Raw genomic sequence first — 17,172 nt, forward strand, 5'->3', positions numbered from 1 at the left:
ATTCTATACATTTGTGTGAATCAATTTTTGTGGCAGCAATTTGATGAATAACCACATACAGGTGCAATGGTCAAACATCCACATACATTTGGTCAAATATTTTTTCTTGTAAATATGAACAATGTTAATCATAGTAAGTAATAGTATGAATACTAATTGTTGATAGTGATTATTGGCTAAAGGGAGTAGAATTAGACATGGAAACGCTGGGTAATTGGTTGGGATGTTCGGTTGGAGTGAAGATGTGTGCAACATAATTTTAGAATAATACAGAGGTCATGCTCTCTGACCTGAATTTCCTCATCTCATGGTAAATTAGCTCACTGATAATAGCCAGTGTCCTAATTAGTTTAGCTCTCAAGGCTCGGTTGCATTGAATGTGTTTAGGCAGTTTAGCTCTTCTGTTTTATACAGAATGAGTTAAGGCTAGGGGTTGCAAAGGGGCGTTAAATTTCCTGGAAATATTACAAGTTGGAAACGTACTGGGAATTAATGGGAATTAATTAGAAATTTCGGGAAATTTATACAAACTGTATCATATAAAAGCATAAATATAGACATTTTGTTTGGACATAAGCTGACATGCATGCAATCTAATACAGATGACATTCTAAAAAAAAAAATGACATTATGACAACACTAGCTGAGGTGAAATGTATCCACACAGGGGATGATGTGAGTGGCCTATGTCTATAGAATAAGATTGTAAAAAAGCTTATATAAGTAATTAGTTTAATATTGGAATATTTTGAAATAAAACTTGATGCAAATGAATAGAAATACTCCTCAACCAACATGTTTGCTAAAACAAAACTATACCTACGGTGGCCGAGAAGTGCAAAAAACATTAACAAAATCCTAAAACACTTTTAACAAATCCGAAAACACAACAATTCAGACAACCCGGAAACGGTAGGTATAGTTTGCGAATGGAAACTTACTGATCATCGGACAAGACACCTGTCATTACGATGATCGGTAAGTTTCCATTCGCAAACTATACCTACCGTTTCCGGGTTGTCTGAGTCGTTGCACGAAACACATTAACAAATCCGAGAACACAACGACAATACAGACAACGCGGAAGAGGTTGTTATAGTTTGTGATTGGAACACTTAGCGATCATTGGACAAGACACCTGTCACTCAAGGTATACATGACGTTCAACAGTCTGCCGCAGGGAAAAGTTGGAATGGTTGGATGGAATGGATTACTGTGGATTAATTCTGTTATTTCTTATATTTAAACTGAGAACTTTACACGTTACACATAAGATTCCATACCTGTATATCGGTAAGTTTCCAATTACAAACGATACCTACCGTTTCCGGGTTGTCTGAATTGTCGTTGTGTTTTCGGATTTGTTGATGTGTTTTTTGATTTGTTAATTTGTTTTCGGATTTGTTAATTTGTTTTCGGATTTGTTATTGTGTTTTGTACTTCTCGGCCACCGTATATACCCTAGTATATACAATAGTTTATTTTTTTTTATTTATTTATTTTTTTTTATTTATTTTTTATGTTTTTGCTTATTTAAGCCTGATGTATTTTAACATCATAAATAAAAACAGTAATATTGTGAAATATTAATACATTTTCAAATTGAACTTTTATTAAGCAAATCATCCTAACAAAATGATTACAGGTTATAAAAATTATGAGCTCTAAAACTGATGAGAAATCAGTATATTTAAATGATTTCTGAAGTATCATGTGACACTGAAGACTGGTGAAATGGTTAATGAAAATTAAGCTTTGCATAACAGAAATAAATTATATTTTAAAGTATAATAAATCAGAAATAATAATAATAATAATAATAATAATAATAATAATAATGATAATTCACAAAAATATTTCACAAACTATATTGTCCTGTATTTTTGATCAAATGCAGGCTTGATGAGCATAAGGGACTTCTTTCAAAAACATAAAAAATAGTAATGTGTCTAAACGTTTGACCAGTACTATACTTCAGTAAAATAACAGAAAACTGGCTAGCAGAGAGGACTGAAGAAAGAGCATAATAGCTTCTAGCCTCATAAAGTGTCAATGAAATAGTGCTAGCTTACATTTTGCAAATCTGATTTACTGAGTTGCAAGTTACTGTATCAACACATTTTTTATTTGCTAAATAAACTTTAATAGCATAGATATTTCCCAAAGTATATATGCAAACCTGTGGCATCAATATTTCTGTGGTACTCAGAGCGTGAAAGGGAGAGGGGCTGAGTAAGGGGGATTAATTTGTGGTGGATAGTCTTTTTAGACAGTTTTTTTTATTGTCTTGCCTAATTGTCTATGTATTTGTATTTACAATGGTATAATTTTGTTGCACAATAGCTCGCACAAAGGAGTTTTAAATATAAATTTATGTAATATGATCTGTCATTGAAACTATACAGGAAGTAGAATTGTGTATAATTGTATTTTTTTTTTTGCATGTGTGGAGTTCTGCGTTTATGTTAACTATAAGAAAATAACAATTTCTTTTGTCAAACAAGAAAGGAAGAAAATTCATATGCTGTAATTCTTAATATGCTGATATTTGATTAACTAATATTTTTAAATATATTTCATAATGTATTAAATAGTACCTTCTAGCACAATTATATTGCCCGGTATTGTGATGTTGAAGAGAAATTATCAAAGATTTCACAATAAAACACTGCTTACCGGATAAATTATATTACAGGCATTGTGACTTGGAGAAGAAATATCGTAATTCTACAGTAAAATGCATTTATCTTTTCTTCTGACTTAATACAAATTTGGCCCTTAAATCTTATTTTTCCCATTATTAAAATTAGAAGAGTTATATGAAAGCTTTCAGAACTCTCTGCTGGATTAACTGCAGTTAGTTTTCTGCCTTGTCTCTTTTAAAATCTTCAGACTTTTCCCACATAAACTGCAAAAATTTTACATTTTAATCCACAGAAAGGACAATACATTTTTATACATTCATAAACACACGAGTTGACGTTCAGCTGCAGCAGCAGACTGCTATACTGCGTGTATATCTTGAGTGACAGAGGTATCGTCCAATCAGCAGTAGATATCTATTTGCAAACTACCTTTTTTTTTTGATAAAGATAATTTTAGGCTGTGATTGTGTTGTTGGTTTACAACTAGGTTTTTGTATATGAGTGTGGGAATGGATGTTCCTTCGTTTCCAACCCAGTTAAATCTCAAAATTGATACATACCCGGTTTTGTTCCGTAATGTGAGATTGTGAAATATGTGAAATATGAATCCTTTAAATTGACATGATCGAGTCCTGCGCATGCGTGAAGAGAATACGCACTTTTCGTCTCTTACTGTTTTTGGGGGATTGTTCAAATAATTGCTGACTGATCTGTGTCGTTAATCTCAACGTTGTTAATCTAGCATTTGAAGCCTGAAAATTCTGTTTTATTTCAAAACTGTTTTCCTAACAAATTTTCAGAATCGTTTTAGAGGAATTTTTTTCAATTTCAAGATATCAAAATCACGTATTTAATCACCCCATATTGTTTTTTGTAAGTGTAAGGGATCCTGTACTCAATTCTTTATAATTGCTAAGTTTTTTAAAATCGTTTTTTCATTAAAAGTTGTCTTGTAAATATACTTCTACGTTGCAATTAGTATTTACAATTGTCTTGTAAATATAATTCTAAGTTGCAAGATGTCAGGTGAGAAGTCTTGGTACAGTCAATATTCCAATTCATCCCTAAGGTTTCAGTAAGGTTGAGATCACTCCAACCTTAGCAAACCATGTCAACTTTGCTGCAGGGGGGCACGGTGGCTTAATGGTTAGCACGTTTGCCTCACACCTCCAGGGTTGGGGGTCCGATTCCCGTCTCCGCCTTGTGTGTGCGGAGTATGCATGTTATCACTGTGCCTCAGGGGTTTCCTCCCCGGTCCAAAGACATGCATGGTATGTTGATTGGCATCTCTGGAAAAAATTGTCCGTAGTGTGTGATTGCGTGAGTGAATGAGAGTGTGTGTTTGTGCCCTGCGATGGGTTGGCACTCCGTCCGTTCGTCCGTTGGCACTCCGTCTAGAGTGTATCCTGCCTTGATGCCCGATGACGCCTGAGTAGGGGTGTGCAAAGCAGCCGGTATTTGTATTCGAGTAAAATTTAAAATAGGTGTAAAAATCCAGTTTTTTTGCGTTACACTTTTTTTGCGTTACAATTTACGTTATAGTATTCTTTAATTATATTCATTATAATAATTATGGACATGCAATATTGGTTGATGTTTTTGAACATGTAACAAGGAACGTCATTGAAAAGAAAATAACATAAGAGCCATTACCTCATTCATGGTTAAACCAACAACTAATAAAATACCATTGTGAACATTATGAACCCCACCACCACCCGTCCTTGTTGGAGGATGTTGGAGGCTGAACAGACAGAATAAAAACAAATAATACTTCAAAGAACTGTTCTTCTTCTGAAAGAACTTCTTTCTAATGCACAGAATTCCAAGAACTAAACTTTATCAACCATAGACTGGGAGATGTGGCAGAACAAAAATTGTATTATATATAATACTAAAAGATACAGCAATGCTATTCAACTGTCTGAAAAAAAAAAGACACAAATGATTTTTTTTATGTTTTATGCTTTTATTTTTTTATGTTCTTAAATTTTTTTTATGTTTTATGTTAACCATAACTTAACCAAATTTCACTTGGAAGAAGATAAATGCTTCCAGACAGAAATTGAGCAAGTTTTTTTTTTTTTTTTTTTGCTGGTGGAGGACCAACAGATGGATCAGCAGCAGCCACACTCTTTTCTATTTGGTTGCCCAAATCCATGTGAGGAGTTTCAACTAAGTTAATGAGTGACGGGAAGCTATGCTAAGGTTAATTAGCCTATAGCCTACATCTTGCTGTCTGCAAAAGACAGAGTAACTTAAACGTACCATATAACTCCCACAAGTGCATACAGTTCGACACAACTACACAAGCATTGTTTAACTTTTTTAAACGACCGTTAACTCTGTCAACAGCCTATTACCGAGCTAACAGAGCGAACATAAGAGCACCCGACTGCAGACGTCAATAATGCAGCGTAATGAAATAATCTCCCGATCAAACTCCGAAAGTTATAAACTACCTCCTGAACCCATAAGGTACAAAAATCTATTCAACAAAAATAGTGATGCAGTGAAATATTTTTTCTCTCAGACGAGCCTTCTCTGTTGCTGTGTGGAGCAGCGTCAGTCACCTCTTTTAAGTGTTATAGAAAGTTTTTGCTTCGACATTTTTAGTGTTGTTTATGGTTTCTGTAGACAATTTTTTAATAATAGCTAAATTGTTTAAATCGCTTTTTCATTAAAAGTGGTCTTGCAATTAAGCAGGTTTTTGTCCTTCAAGCAGGTTTTCTAGATTTTTTACGGATAGATGGCTACGAGCATTAATTCAAATGGATCTACCTGTCTTTTTGGACCCCGCCCCTTTTCTGCTGTAGCAGCGAAAGGGTTTTGCTCACACTGTCTTTGTTCATGTAATTTATGTTTTTCAGTACCGTGTCTTCATAAATGTTGATTCTTTTCAAAAATATTTTCAGTCTGTGATTACTGTGGTGTTTTCTTCCAAACAAATGTTCTAAATAGTTTTAGAGGAGTTTTGAAATAAATATTCCCTCAATTCCAAGATATGAAATGGGAAATTTTATCAAAAAAATATTTTTTTTGTAAGTGTTTTAATTTAATGCCTTTTGATGTACCTTTCTTGACAGCTTGTTAGTGTCAAATTCTTAACCATGTGTTCTTTCACTCAAATACTGGCAGGATTTTCGTACTTGTCTTAATCTGTGATTGATAAAATAGCGCTTGGGCGATGTTTTTGGACTTACCATCCTTGATCGTCTGCTTTCTGCTTGTTTGCATATTTGTGTTGTGACCGTCGTCTTATTCTTGCGCAGAGGCAATGGGCGAAGCTTATGAGCCAATCCGAGGCGCGATCATTGCTGGTTGAAAACTTAACCCCATACCACCCCGCTCTGGATGACTTGAAACATAGTCAGCCGTGGCATTTTTGATGGTCTCTTATGAGACTTTAACGTATGTTGAAAGAAAGAAACGATTGTGTTGTTGGTATTTTTTGTCTAACTGAACCGATGTCTCGTTTTATTTTTGTTTATATGAATGTTTTGCTTCGACATTTTTAGTGTTGTTTATGGTTTCTGTAGACAATGTTTTAATAATAGCTAAATTGTTTAAATCGCTTTTCATTAAAAGCAGTCTTGCAATTAAGCAGGTTTTTGTCCTTCAAGCAGGTTTTCTAGATTTTTTACGAATAGATGGCTACGAGCATTACGTAAATTCAAATGGATCTACCTGTCTTTTTGGACCCCGCCCCTTTTCTGCTGTAGCAGCGAAAGGGTTTTGCTCACACTGTCTTTGTTCATGTAATTTATGTTTTTCAGTACCGTGTCTTCATAAATGTTGATTCTTTTCAAAAATATTTTCAGTCTGTGATTACTGTGGTGTTTTCTTCCAAACAAATGTTCTAAATAGTTTTAGAGGAGTTTTGAAATAAATATTCCCTCAATTCCAAGATATGAAATTGGAAATTTTATCAAAAAATATTTTTTTTGTAAGTGTTTTAATTTAATGCCTTTTGATGTACCTTTCTTGACATCTTGTTAGTGGGAAATTCTTAACCATGTGTTCTTTCACTCAAATACTGGCAGGATTTTCGTACTTGTCTTAGATCTGTGATTGATATAATAGCGTTGGGCGATGTTTTTGGACTTACCATCCTTGATCGTCTGCTTTCTGCTTGTTGGCATATGTGGTTGTGACCGTCGTCTTTATTCTTGCGCAGAGGCAATATCGTAGCTTATGAGGCCAATCCGAGGCGCGATCATTGCTGGTTGAAAACTTTACCCAATACCCCGCCTGGATGACTTGAAAAATAGTCAGCCGTGGCAATTTTTGATGGTCTCTTATGAGACCTTTAAAAGTATGTTGAAAAGAAAAGAAACGATTGTGTTGTTGGTTTTTTAGTCTAACTTTAGCCGATGTCTCGTGTTATTTTGTTTTATAGAATGTTTTTGCTTCGACTTTTTTGTGTTGTTTATGGTTTCTGTAGACATTTTTTTAATAATAGCTAAATTGTTTAAATCGCTTTTTCATTAAAAGTAGTCTTGCAATTAAGCAGGTTTTTGTCCTTCAAGCAGGTTTTCTAGATTTTTTACGGATAGATGGCTACGAGCATTAATTCAAATGGATCTACCTGTCTTTTTGGACCCCGCCCCTTTTCTGCTGTAGCAGCGAAAGGGTTTTGCTCACACTGTCTTTGTTCATGTAATTTATGTTTTTCAGTACCGTGTCTTCATAAATGTTGATTCTTTTCGAAAATATTTTCAGTCTGTGATTACTGTGGTGTTTTCTTCCAAACAAATGTTCTAAATAGTTTTAGAGGAGTTTTGAAATAAATATTCACTCAATTCCAAGATATGAAATGGGAAATTTTATCAAAAAAAATATTTTTTTGGTAAGTGTTTTAATTTAATGCCTTTGATGTACCTTTCTTGACATCTTGTTAGTGGGAAATTCTTAACCATGTGTTCTTTCACTCAAATACTGGCAGGATTTTCGTACTTGTCTTAGATCTGTGATTGATATAATAGCGCTTGGGCGATGTTTTTGGACTTACCATCCTTGATCGTCTGCTTTCTGCTTGTTGGCATATGTGGTTGTGACCGTCGTCTTTATTCTTGCGCAGAGGCAATATCGTAGCTTATGAGGCCAATCCGAGGCGCGATCATTGCTGGTTGAAAACTTTACCCAATACCCCGCCTGGATGACTTGAAAAATAGTCAGCCGTGGCAATTTTTGATGGTCTCTTATGAGACCTTTAAAAGTATGTTGAAAAGAAAAGAAACGATTGTGTTGTTGGTTTTTTAGTCTAACTGTAACCGATGTCTCGTTTTATTTTTGTTTTATAGAATGTTTTTGCTTCGACTTTTTTTGTGTTGTTTATGGTTTCTGTAGACAATTTTTAATAATAGCTAAATTGTTTAAATCGCTTTTTCATTAAAAGTAGTCTTGCAATTAAGCAGGTTTTTGTCCTTCAAGCAGGTTTTCTAGATTTTTTACGGATAGATGGCTACGAGCATTAATTCAAATGGATCTACCTGTCTTTTTGGACCCCGCCCCTTTTCTGCTGTAGCAGCGAAAGGGTTTTGCTCACACTGTCTTTGTTCATGTAATTTATGTTTTTCAGTACCGTGTCTTCATAAATGTTGATTCTTTTCAAAAATATTTTCAGTCTGTGATTACTGTGGTGTTTTCTTCCAAACAAATGTTCTAAATAGTTTTAGAGGAGTTTTGAAATAAATATTCACTCAATTCCAAGATATGAAATGGCAAATTTTATCAAAAAAAACCTTTTTTTTGGTAAGTGTTTTAATTTAATGCCATTTGATGTACCTTTCTTGACATCTTGTTAGTGGGAAATTCTTAACCATGTGTTCTTTCACTCAAATACTGGCAGGATTTTCGTACTTGTCTTAGATCTGTGATTGATATAATAGCGCTTGGGCGATGTTTTTGGACTTACCATCCTTGATCGTCTGCTTTCTGCTTGTTGGCATATGTGGTTGTGACCGTCGTCTTTATTCTTGCGCAGAGGCAATATCGTAGCTTATGAGGCCAATCCGAGGCGCGATCATTGCTGGTTGAAAACTTTACCCAATACCCCGCCTGGATGACTTGAAAAATGGTCAGCCGTGGCAATTTTTGATGGTCTCTTATGAGACCTTTAAAAGTATGTTGAAAAGAAAAGAAACGATTGTGTTGTTGGTTTTTTAGTCTAACTGTAACCGATGTCTCGTTTTATTTTTGTTTTATAGAATGTTTTTGCTTCGACTTTCTTTGTGTTGTTTATGGTTTCTGTAGACAATTTTTTAATAATAGCTAAATTGTTTAAATCGCTTTTTCATTAAAAGTGGTCTTGCAATTAAGCAGGTTTTTGTCCTTCAAGCAGGTTTTCTAGATTTTTTACGGATAGATGGCTACGAGCATTAATTCAAATGGATCTACCTGTCTTTTTGGACCCCGCCCCTTTTCTGCTGTAGCAGCGAAAGGGTTTTGCTCACACTGTCTTTGTTCATGTAATTTATGTTTTTCAGTACCGTGTCTTCATAAATGTTGATTCTTTTCAAAAATATTTTCAGTCTGTGATTACTGTGGTGTTTTCTTCCAAACAAATGTTCTAAATAGTTTTAGAGGAGTTTTGAAATAAATATTCCCTCAATTCCAAGATATGAAATTGGAAATTTTATCAAAAAAATATTTTTTTTGTAAGTGTTTTAATTTAATGCCATTTGATGTACCTTTCTTGACATCTTGTTAGTGGGAAATTCTTAACCATGTGTTCTTTCACTCAAATACTGGCAGGATTTTCGTACTTGTCTTAGATCTGTGATTGATATAATAGCGCTTGGGCGATGTTTTTGGACTTACCATCCTTGATCGTCTGCTTTCTGCTTGTTGGCATATGTGGTTGTGACCGTCGTCTTTATTCTTGCGCAGAGGCAATATCGTAGCTTATGAGGCCAATCCGAGGCGCGATCATTGCTGGTTGAAAACTTTACCCAATACCCCGCCTGGATGACTTGAAAAATAGTCAGCCGTGGCAATTTTTGATGGTCTCTTATGAGACCTTTAAAAGTATGTTGAAAAGAAAAGAAACGATTGTGTTGTTGTTTTTTTAGTCTAACTGTAACCGATGTCTCGTTTTATTTTTGTTTTATAGAATGGTTTTGCTTCGACTTTTTTTTGTGTTGTTTATGGTTTCTGTAGACATTTTTTTAATAATAGCTAAATTGTTTAAAATCGCTTTTTCGTTAAAAGTAGTCTTGCAATTAAGCAGGTTTTTGTCCTTCAAGTAGGTTTTCTAGATTTTTTTACGGATAGATGGCTACGAGCATTAATTCAAATGGATCTACCTGTCTTCTTGGACCCCGCCCCTTTTCTGCTGTAGCAGCGAAAGGGTTTTGCTCACCTGTCTTTGTTCATGTAATTTATGTTTTTCAGTACCGTGTCTTCATAAATGTTGATTCTTTTCAAAAATATTTTCAGTCTGTGATTACTGTGGTGTTTTCTTCCAAACAAATGTTCTAAATAGTTTTAGAGGAGTTTTGAAATAAATATTCCCTCAATTCCAAGATATGAAATGGGAAATTTTATCAAAAAATATTTTTTTTGTAAGTGTTTTAATTTAATGCCTTTTGATGTACCTTTCTTGACATCTTGTTAGTGGGAAATTCTTAACCATGTGTTCTTTCACTCAAATACTGGCAGGATTTTCGTACTTGTCTTAGATCTGTGATTGATATAATAGCGCTTGGGCGATGTTTTTGGACTTACCATCCTTGATCGTCTGCTTTCTGCTTGTTGGCATATGTGGTTGTGACCGTCGTCTTTATTCTTGCGCAGAGGCAATATCGTAGCTTATGAGGCCAATCCGAGGCGCGATCATTGCTGGTTGAAAACTTTACCCAATACCCCGCCTGGATGACTTGAAAAATAGTCAGCCGTGGCAATTTTTGATGGTCTCTTATGAGACCTTTAAAAGTATGTTGAAAAGAAAAGAAACGATTGTGTTGTTGGTTTTTTAGTCTAACTGTAACCGATGTCTCGTTTTATTTTTGTTTTATAGAATGTTTTTGCTTCGACTTTTTTTGTGTTGTTTATGGTTTCTGTAGACATTTTTTTAATAATAGCTAAATTGTTTAAATCGCTTTTTCATTAAAAGTAGTCTTGCAATTAAGCAGGTTTTTGTCCTTCAAGCAGGTTTTCTAGATTTTTTACGGATAGATGGCTACGAGCATTAATTCAAATGGATCTACCTGTCTTTTTGGACCCCGCCCCTTTTCTGCTGTAGCAGCGAAAGGGTTTTGCTCACACTGTCTTTGTTCATGTAATTTATGTTTTTCAGTACCGTGTCTTCATAAATGTTGATTCTTTTCAAAAATATTTTCAGTCTGTGATTACTGTGGTGTTTTCTTCCAAACAAATGTTCTAAATAGTTTTAGAGGAGTTTTGAAATAAATATTCCCTCAATTCCAAGATATGAAATGGGAAATTTTATCAAAAAAATATTTTTTTTGGTAAGTGTTTTAATTTAATGCCTTTTGATGTACCTTTCTTGACATCTTGTTAGTGGGAAATTCTTAACCATGTGTTCTTTCACTCAAATACTGGCAGGATTTTCGTACTTGTCTTAGATCTGTGATTGATATAATAGCGCTTGGGCGATGTTTTTGGACTTACCATCCTTGATCGTCTGCTTTCTGCTTGTTGGCATATGTGGTTGTGACCGTCGTCTTTATTCTTGCGCAGAGGCAATATCGTAGCTTATGAGGCCAATCCGAGGCGCGATCATTGCTGGTTGAAAACTTTACCCAATACCCCGCCTGGATGACTTGAAAAATAGTCAGCCGTGGCAATTTTTGATGGTCTCTTATGAGACCTTTAAAAGTATGTTGAAAAGAAAAGAAACGATTGTGTTGTTGGTTTTTTAGTCTAACTGTAACCGATGTCTCGTTTTATTTTTGTTTTATAGAATGTTTTTGCTTCGACTTTTTTTGTGTTGTTTATGGTTTCTGTAGACATTTTTTTAATAATAGCTAAATTGTTTAAATCGCTTTTTCATTAAAAGTAGTCTTGCAATTAAGCAGGGTTTTGTCCTTCAAGCAGGTTTTCTAGATTTTTTACGGATAGATGGCTACGAGCATTAATTCAAATGGATCTACCTGTCTTTTTGGACCCCGCCCCTTTTCTGCTGTAGCAGCGAAAGGGTTTTGCTCACACTGTCTTTGTTCATGTAATTTATGTTTTTCAGTACCGTGTCTTCATAAATGTTGATTCTTTTCAAAAATATTTTCAGTCTGTGATTACTGTGGTGTTTTCTTCCAAACAAATGTTCTAAATAGTTTTAGAGGAGTTTTGAAATAAATATTCACTCAATTCCAAGATATGAAATGGCAAATTTTATCAAAAAAAAACTTTTTTTGGTAAGTGTTTTAATTTAATGCCATTTGATGTACCTTTCTTGACATCTTGTTAGTGGGAAATTCTTAACCATGTGTTCTTTCACTCAAATACTGGCAGGATTTTCGTACTTGTCTTAGATCTGTGATTGATATAATAGCGCTTGGGCGATGTTTTTGGACTTACCATCCTTGATCGTCTGCTTTCTGCTTGTTGGCATATGTGGTTGTGACCGTCGTCTTTATTCTTGCGCAGAGGCAATATCGTAGCTTATGAGGCCAATCCGAGGCGCGATCATTGCTGGTTGAAAACTTTACCCAATACCCCGCCTGGATGACTTGAAAAATAGTCAGCCGTGGCAATTTTTGATGGTCTCTTATGAGACCTTTAAAAGTATGTTGAAAAGAAAAGAAACGATTGTGTTGTTGGTTTTAAAGTCTAACTGTAACCGATGTCTCGTTTTATTTTTGATTTATAGAATGTTTTTTCTTCGACTTTTTTGTGTTGTTTATGGTTTCTGTAGACAATTTTTTAATAATAGCTAAATTGTTTAAATCGCTTTTTCATTAAAAGTAGTCTTGCAATTAAGCAGGTTTTTGTCCTTCAAGTAGGTTTTCTAGATTTTTTACGGATAGATGGCTACGAGCATTAATTCAAATGGATCTACCTGTCTTTTTGGACCCCGCCCCTTTTCTGCTGTAGCAGCGAAAGGGTTTTGCTCACACTGTCTTTGTTCATGTAATTTATGTTTTTCAGTACCGTGTCTTCATAAATGTTGATTCTTTTCAAAAACTATTTTCAGTCTGTGATTACTGTGGTGTTTTCTTCCAAACAAATGTTCTAAATAGTTTTAGAGGAGTTTTGAAATAAATATTCCCTCAATTCTAAGATATGAAATGGGAAATTTTATCAAAAAAAAACATTTTTTTGGTAAGTGTTTTAATTTAATGCCATTTGATGTACCTTTCTTGACATCTTGTTAGTGGGAAATTCTTAACCATGTGTTCTTTCACTCAAATACTGGCAGGATTTTCGTACTTGTCTTAGATCTGTGATTGATATAATAGCGCTTGGGCGATGTTTTTGGACTTACCATCCTTGATCGTCTGCTTTCTGCTTGTTGGCATATGTGGTTGTGACCGTCGTCTTTATTCTTGCGCAGAGGCAATATCGTAGCTTATGAGGCCAATCCGAGGCGCGATCATTGCTGGTTGAAAACTTTACCCAATACCCCGCCTGGATGACTTGAAAAATAGTCAGCCGTGGCAATTTTTGATGGTCTCTTATGAGACCTTTAAAAGTATGTTGAAAAGAAAAGAAACGATTGTGTTGTTGGTTTTTTAGTCTAACTGTAACCGATGTCTCGTTTTATTTTTGTTTTATAGAATGTTTTTGCTTCGACTTTTTTTGTGTTGTTTAAGGTTTCTGTAGACAATTTTTTAATAATAGCTAAATTGTTTAAATCGCTTTTTCATTAAAAGTGGTCTTGCAATTAAGCAGGTTTTTGTCCTTCAAGCAGGTTTTCTAGATTTTTTACGGATAGATGGCTACGAGCATTAATTCAAATGGATCTACCTGTCTTTTTGGACCCCGCCCCTTTTCTGAAGTAGCAGCGAAAGGGTTTTGCTCACACTGTCTTTGTTCATGTAATTTATGTTTTTCAGTACCGTGTCTTCATAAATGTTGATTCTTTTCAAAAATATTTTCAGTCTGTGATTACTGTGGTGTTTTCTTCCAAACAAATGTTCTAAATAGTTTTAGAGGAGTTTTGAAATAAATATTCCCTCAATTCCAAGATATGAAATGGGAAATTTTATCAAAAAAATATTTTTTTTGTAAGTGTTTTAATTTAATGCCTTTTGATGTACCTTTCTTGACATCTTGTTAGTGGGAAATTCTTAACCATGTGTTCTTTCACTCAAATACTGGCAGGATTTTCGTACTTGTCTTAGATCTGTGATTGATATAATAGCGCTTGGGCGATGTTTTTGGACTTACCATCCTTGATCGTCTGCTTTCTGCTTGTTGGCATATGTGGTTGTGACCGTCGTCTTTATTCTTGCGCAGAGGCAATATCGTAGCTTATGAGGCCAATCCGAGGCGCGATCATTGCTGGTTGAAAACTTTACCCAATACCCCGCCTGGATGACTTGAAAAATGGTCAGCCGTGGCAATTTTTGATGGTCTCTTATGAGACCTTTAAAAGTATGTTGCAAAGAAAAGAAACGATTGTGTTGTTGTTTTTTTAGTCTAACTGTAACCGATGTCTCGTTTTATTTTTGTTTTATAGAATGGTTTTGCTTCGACTTTTTTTTGTGTTGTTTATGGTTTCTGTAGACATTTTTTTAATAATAGCTAAATTGTTTAAAATCGCTTTTTCGTTAAAAGTAGTCTTGCAATTAAGCAGGTTTTTGTCCTTCAAGTAGGTTTTCTAGATTTTTTACGGATAGATGGCTACGAGCATTAATTCAAATGGATCTACCTGTCTTCTTGGACCCCGCCCCTTTTCTGCTGTAGCAGCGAAAGGGTTTTGCTCACACTGTCTTTGTTCATGTAATTTATGTTTTTCAGTACCGTGTCTTCATAAATGTTGATTCTTTTTCAAAAATATTTTCAGTCCGTGATTACTGTGGTGTTTTCTTCCAAACAAATGTTCTAAATAGTTTTAGAGGAGTTTTGAATTAAATATTCCCTCAATTCTAAGATATGAAATGGGAAATTTTATCAAAAAAAACATTTTTTTGGTAAGTGTTTTAATTTAATGCCATTTGATGTACCTTTCTTGACATCTTGTTAGTGGGAAATTCTTAACCATGTGTTCTTTCACTCAAATACTGGCAGGATTTTCGTACTTGTCTTAGATCTGTGATTGATATAATAGCGCTTGGGCGATGTTTTTGGACTTACCATCCTTGATCGTCTGCTTTCTGCTTGTTGGCATATGTGGTTGTGACCGTCGTCTTTATTCTTGCGCAGAGGCAATATCGTAGCTTATGAGGCCAATCCGAGGCGCGATCATTGCTGGTTGAAAACTTTACCCAATACCCCGCCTGGATGACTTGAAAAATAGTCAGCCGTGGCAATTTTTGATGGTCTCTTATGAGACCTTTAAAAGTATGTTGAAAAGAAAAGAAACGATTGTGTTGTTGGTTTTAAAGTCTAACTGTAACCGATGTCTCGTTTTATTTTTGTTTTATAGAATGTTTTTGCTTCGACTTTTTTTGTGTTGTTTATGGTTTCTGTAGACAATTTTTTAATAATAGCTAAATTGTTTAAATCGCTTTTTCATTAAAAGTAGTCTTGCAATTAAGCAGGTTTTTGTCCTTCAAGCAGGTTTTCTAGATTTTTTACGGATAGATGGCTACGAGCATTAATTCAAATGGATCTACCTGTCTTTTTGGACCCCGCCCCTTTTCTGAAGTAGCAGCGAAAGGGTTTTGCTCACACTGTCTTTGTTCATGTAATTTATGTTTTTCAGTACCGTGTCTTCATAAATGTTGATTCTTTTTCAAAAATATTTTCAGTCCGTGATTACTGTGGTGTTTTCTTCCAAACAAATGTTCTAAATAGTTTTAGAGGAGTTTTGAAATAAATATTCCCTCAATTCCAAGATATGAAATTGGAAATTTCATCAAAAAAATATTTTTTTTGTAAGTGTTTTAATTTAATGCCTTTTGATGTACCTTTCTTGACCTCTTGTTAGTGGGAAATTCTTAACCATGTGTTCTTTCACTCAAATACTGGCAGGATTTTCGTACTTGTCTTAGATCTGTGATTGATATAATAGCGCTTGGGCGATGTTTTTGGACTTACCATCCTTGATCGTCTGCTTTCTGCTTGTTGGCATATGTGGTTGTGACCGTCGTCTTTATTCTTGCGCAGAGGCAATATCGTAGCTTATGAGGCCAATCCGAGGCGCGATCATTGCTGGTTGAAAACTTTACCCAATACCCCGCCTGGATGACTTGAAAAATAGTCAGCCGTGGCAATTTTTGATGGTCTCTTATGAGACCTTTAAAAGTATGTTGAAAAGAAAAGAAACAATTGTGTTGTTGGTTTTTTAGTCTAACTGTAACCGATGTCTCGTTTTATTTTTGTTTTATAGAATGTTTTTGCTTCGACTTTTTTTGTGTTGTTTATGGTTTCTGTAGACAATTTTTTAATAATAGCTAAATTGTTTAAATCGCTTTTTCATTAAAAGTAGTCTTGCAATTAAGCAGGTTTTTGTCCTTCAAGCAGGTTTTCTAGATTTTTTACGGATAGATGGCTACGAGCATTAATTCAAATGGATCTACCTGTCTTTTTGGACCCCGCCCCTTTTCTGCTGTAGCAGCGAAAGGGTTTTGCTCACACTGTCTTTGTTCATGTAATTTATGTTTTTCAGTACCGTGTCTTCATAAATGTTGATTCTTTTCAAAAACTATTTTCAGTCTGTGATTACTGTGGTGTTTTCTTCCAAACAAATGTTCTAAATAGTTTTAGAGGAGTTTTGAAATAAATATTCCCTCAATTCTAAGATATGAAATGGGAAATTTTATCAAAAAAAAACATTTTTTTGGTAAGTGTTTTAATTTAATGCCATTTGATGTACCTTTCTTGACATCTTGTTAGTGGGAAATTCTTAACCATGTGTTCTTTCACTCAAATACTGGCAGGATTTTCGTACTTGTCTTAGATCTGTGATTGATATAATAGCGCTTGGGCGATGTTTTTGGACTTACCATCCTTGATCGTCTGCTTTCTGCTTGTTGGCATATGTGGTTGTGACCGTCGTCTTTATTCTTGCGCAGAGGCAATATCGTAGCTTATGAGGCCAATCCGAGGCGCGATCATTGCTGGTTGAAAACTTTACCCAATACCCCGCCTGGATGACTTGAAAAATAGTCAGCCGTGGCAATTTTTGATGGTCTCTTATGAGACCTTTAAAAGTATGTTGAAAAGAAAAGAAACGATTGTGTTGTTGGTTTTTTAGTCTAACTGTAACCGATGTCTCGTTTTATTTTTGTTTTATAGAATGGTTTTGCTTCGACGTTCTTTGTGTTGTTTAAGGTTTCTGTAGACAATTTTTTAATAATAGCTAAATTGTTTAAATCGCTTTTTCATTAAAAGTGGTCTTGCAATTAAGCAGGTTTTTGTCCTTCAAGCAGGTTTTCTAGATTTTTTACGGATAGAT

At 34.7% G+C, this 17,172-nt stretch overlaps 13 non-coding genes across 13 annotated transcripts; all 13 read left to right on the plus strand.

The window, feature by feature from the left end:
* Positions 1 to 5,905: 5,905 nt before the first annotated feature.
* LOC113654994 lies at positions 5,906 to 6,049 on the plus strand. Its single transcript, XR_003443617.2, has one exon. It is a non-coding gene; the product is annotated as a U4 spliceosomal RNA (small nuclear RNA).
* A 761-nt stretch (positions 6,050 to 6,810) lies between these two features.
* On the plus strand, positions 6,811 to 6,951 carry LOC113654995. Its single transcript, XR_003443618.1, has one exon. It is a non-coding gene; the product is annotated as a U4 spliceosomal RNA (small nuclear RNA).
* Positions 6,952 to 7,713: 762 nt separating this feature from the next.
* LOC113654996 lies at positions 7,714 to 7,854 on the plus strand. The gene has a single exon (XR_003443619.1). It is a non-coding gene; the product is annotated as a U4 spliceosomal RNA (small nuclear RNA).
* A 765-nt stretch (positions 7,855 to 8,619) lies between these two features.
* On the plus strand, positions 8,620 to 8,760 carry LOC113654977. Its single transcript, XR_003443601.2, has one exon. It is a non-coding gene; the product is annotated as a U4 spliceosomal RNA (small nuclear RNA).
* A 764-nt stretch (positions 8,761 to 9,524) lies between these two features.
* LOC113654978 lies at positions 9,525 to 9,665 on the plus strand. The gene has a single exon (XR_003443602.1). It is a non-coding gene; the product is annotated as a U4 spliceosomal RNA (small nuclear RNA).
* A 765-nt stretch (positions 9,666 to 10,430) lies between these two features.
* LOC113654979 lies at positions 10,431 to 10,571 on the plus strand. The gene has a single exon (XR_003443603.1). It is a non-coding gene; the product is annotated as a U4 spliceosomal RNA (small nuclear RNA).
* A 765-nt stretch (positions 10,572 to 11,336) lies between these two features.
* LOC113654980 lies at positions 11,337 to 11,477 on the plus strand. The gene has a single exon (XR_003443604.1). It is a non-coding gene; the product is annotated as a U4 spliceosomal RNA (small nuclear RNA).
* A 765-nt stretch (positions 11,478 to 12,242) lies between these two features.
* Positions 12,243 to 12,383, plus strand: LOC125145804. Its single transcript, XR_007144281.1, has one exon. It is a non-coding gene; the product is annotated as a U4 spliceosomal RNA (small nuclear RNA).
* Positions 12,384 to 13,149: 766 nt separating this feature from the next.
* On the plus strand, positions 13,150 to 13,290 carry LOC125145805. Its single transcript, XR_007144282.1, has one exon. It is a non-coding gene; the product is annotated as a U4 spliceosomal RNA (small nuclear RNA).
* Positions 13,291 to 14,054: 764 nt separating this feature from the next.
* Positions 14,055 to 14,195, plus strand: LOC125145820. Its single transcript, XR_007144297.1, has one exon. It is a non-coding gene; the product is annotated as a U4 spliceosomal RNA (small nuclear RNA).
* A 768-nt stretch (positions 14,196 to 14,963) lies between these two features.
* LOC125145806 lies at positions 14,964 to 15,104 on the plus strand. Its single transcript, XR_007144283.1, has one exon. It is a non-coding gene; the product is annotated as a U4 spliceosomal RNA (small nuclear RNA).
* A 765-nt stretch (positions 15,105 to 15,869) lies between these two features.
* On the plus strand, positions 15,870 to 16,010 carry LOC125145807. The gene has a single exon (XR_007144284.1). It is a non-coding gene; the product is annotated as a U4 spliceosomal RNA (small nuclear RNA).
* A 767-nt stretch (positions 16,011 to 16,777) lies between these two features.
* On the plus strand, positions 16,778 to 16,918 carry LOC125145808. The gene has a single exon (XR_007144285.1). It is a non-coding gene; the product is annotated as a U4 spliceosomal RNA (small nuclear RNA).
* Positions 16,919 to 17,172: the final 254 nt, after the last annotated feature.

Source organism: Tachysurus fulvidraco, chromosome 10 (assembly GCF_022655615.1).
Source record: "Tachysurus fulvidraco isolate hzauxx_2018 chromosome 10, HZAU_PFXX_2.0, whole genome shotgun sequence".
NCBI classification, from domain to species: domain Eukaryota; kingdom Metazoa; phylum Chordata; class Actinopteri; order Siluriformes; family Bagridae; genus Tachysurus; species Tachysurus fulvidraco.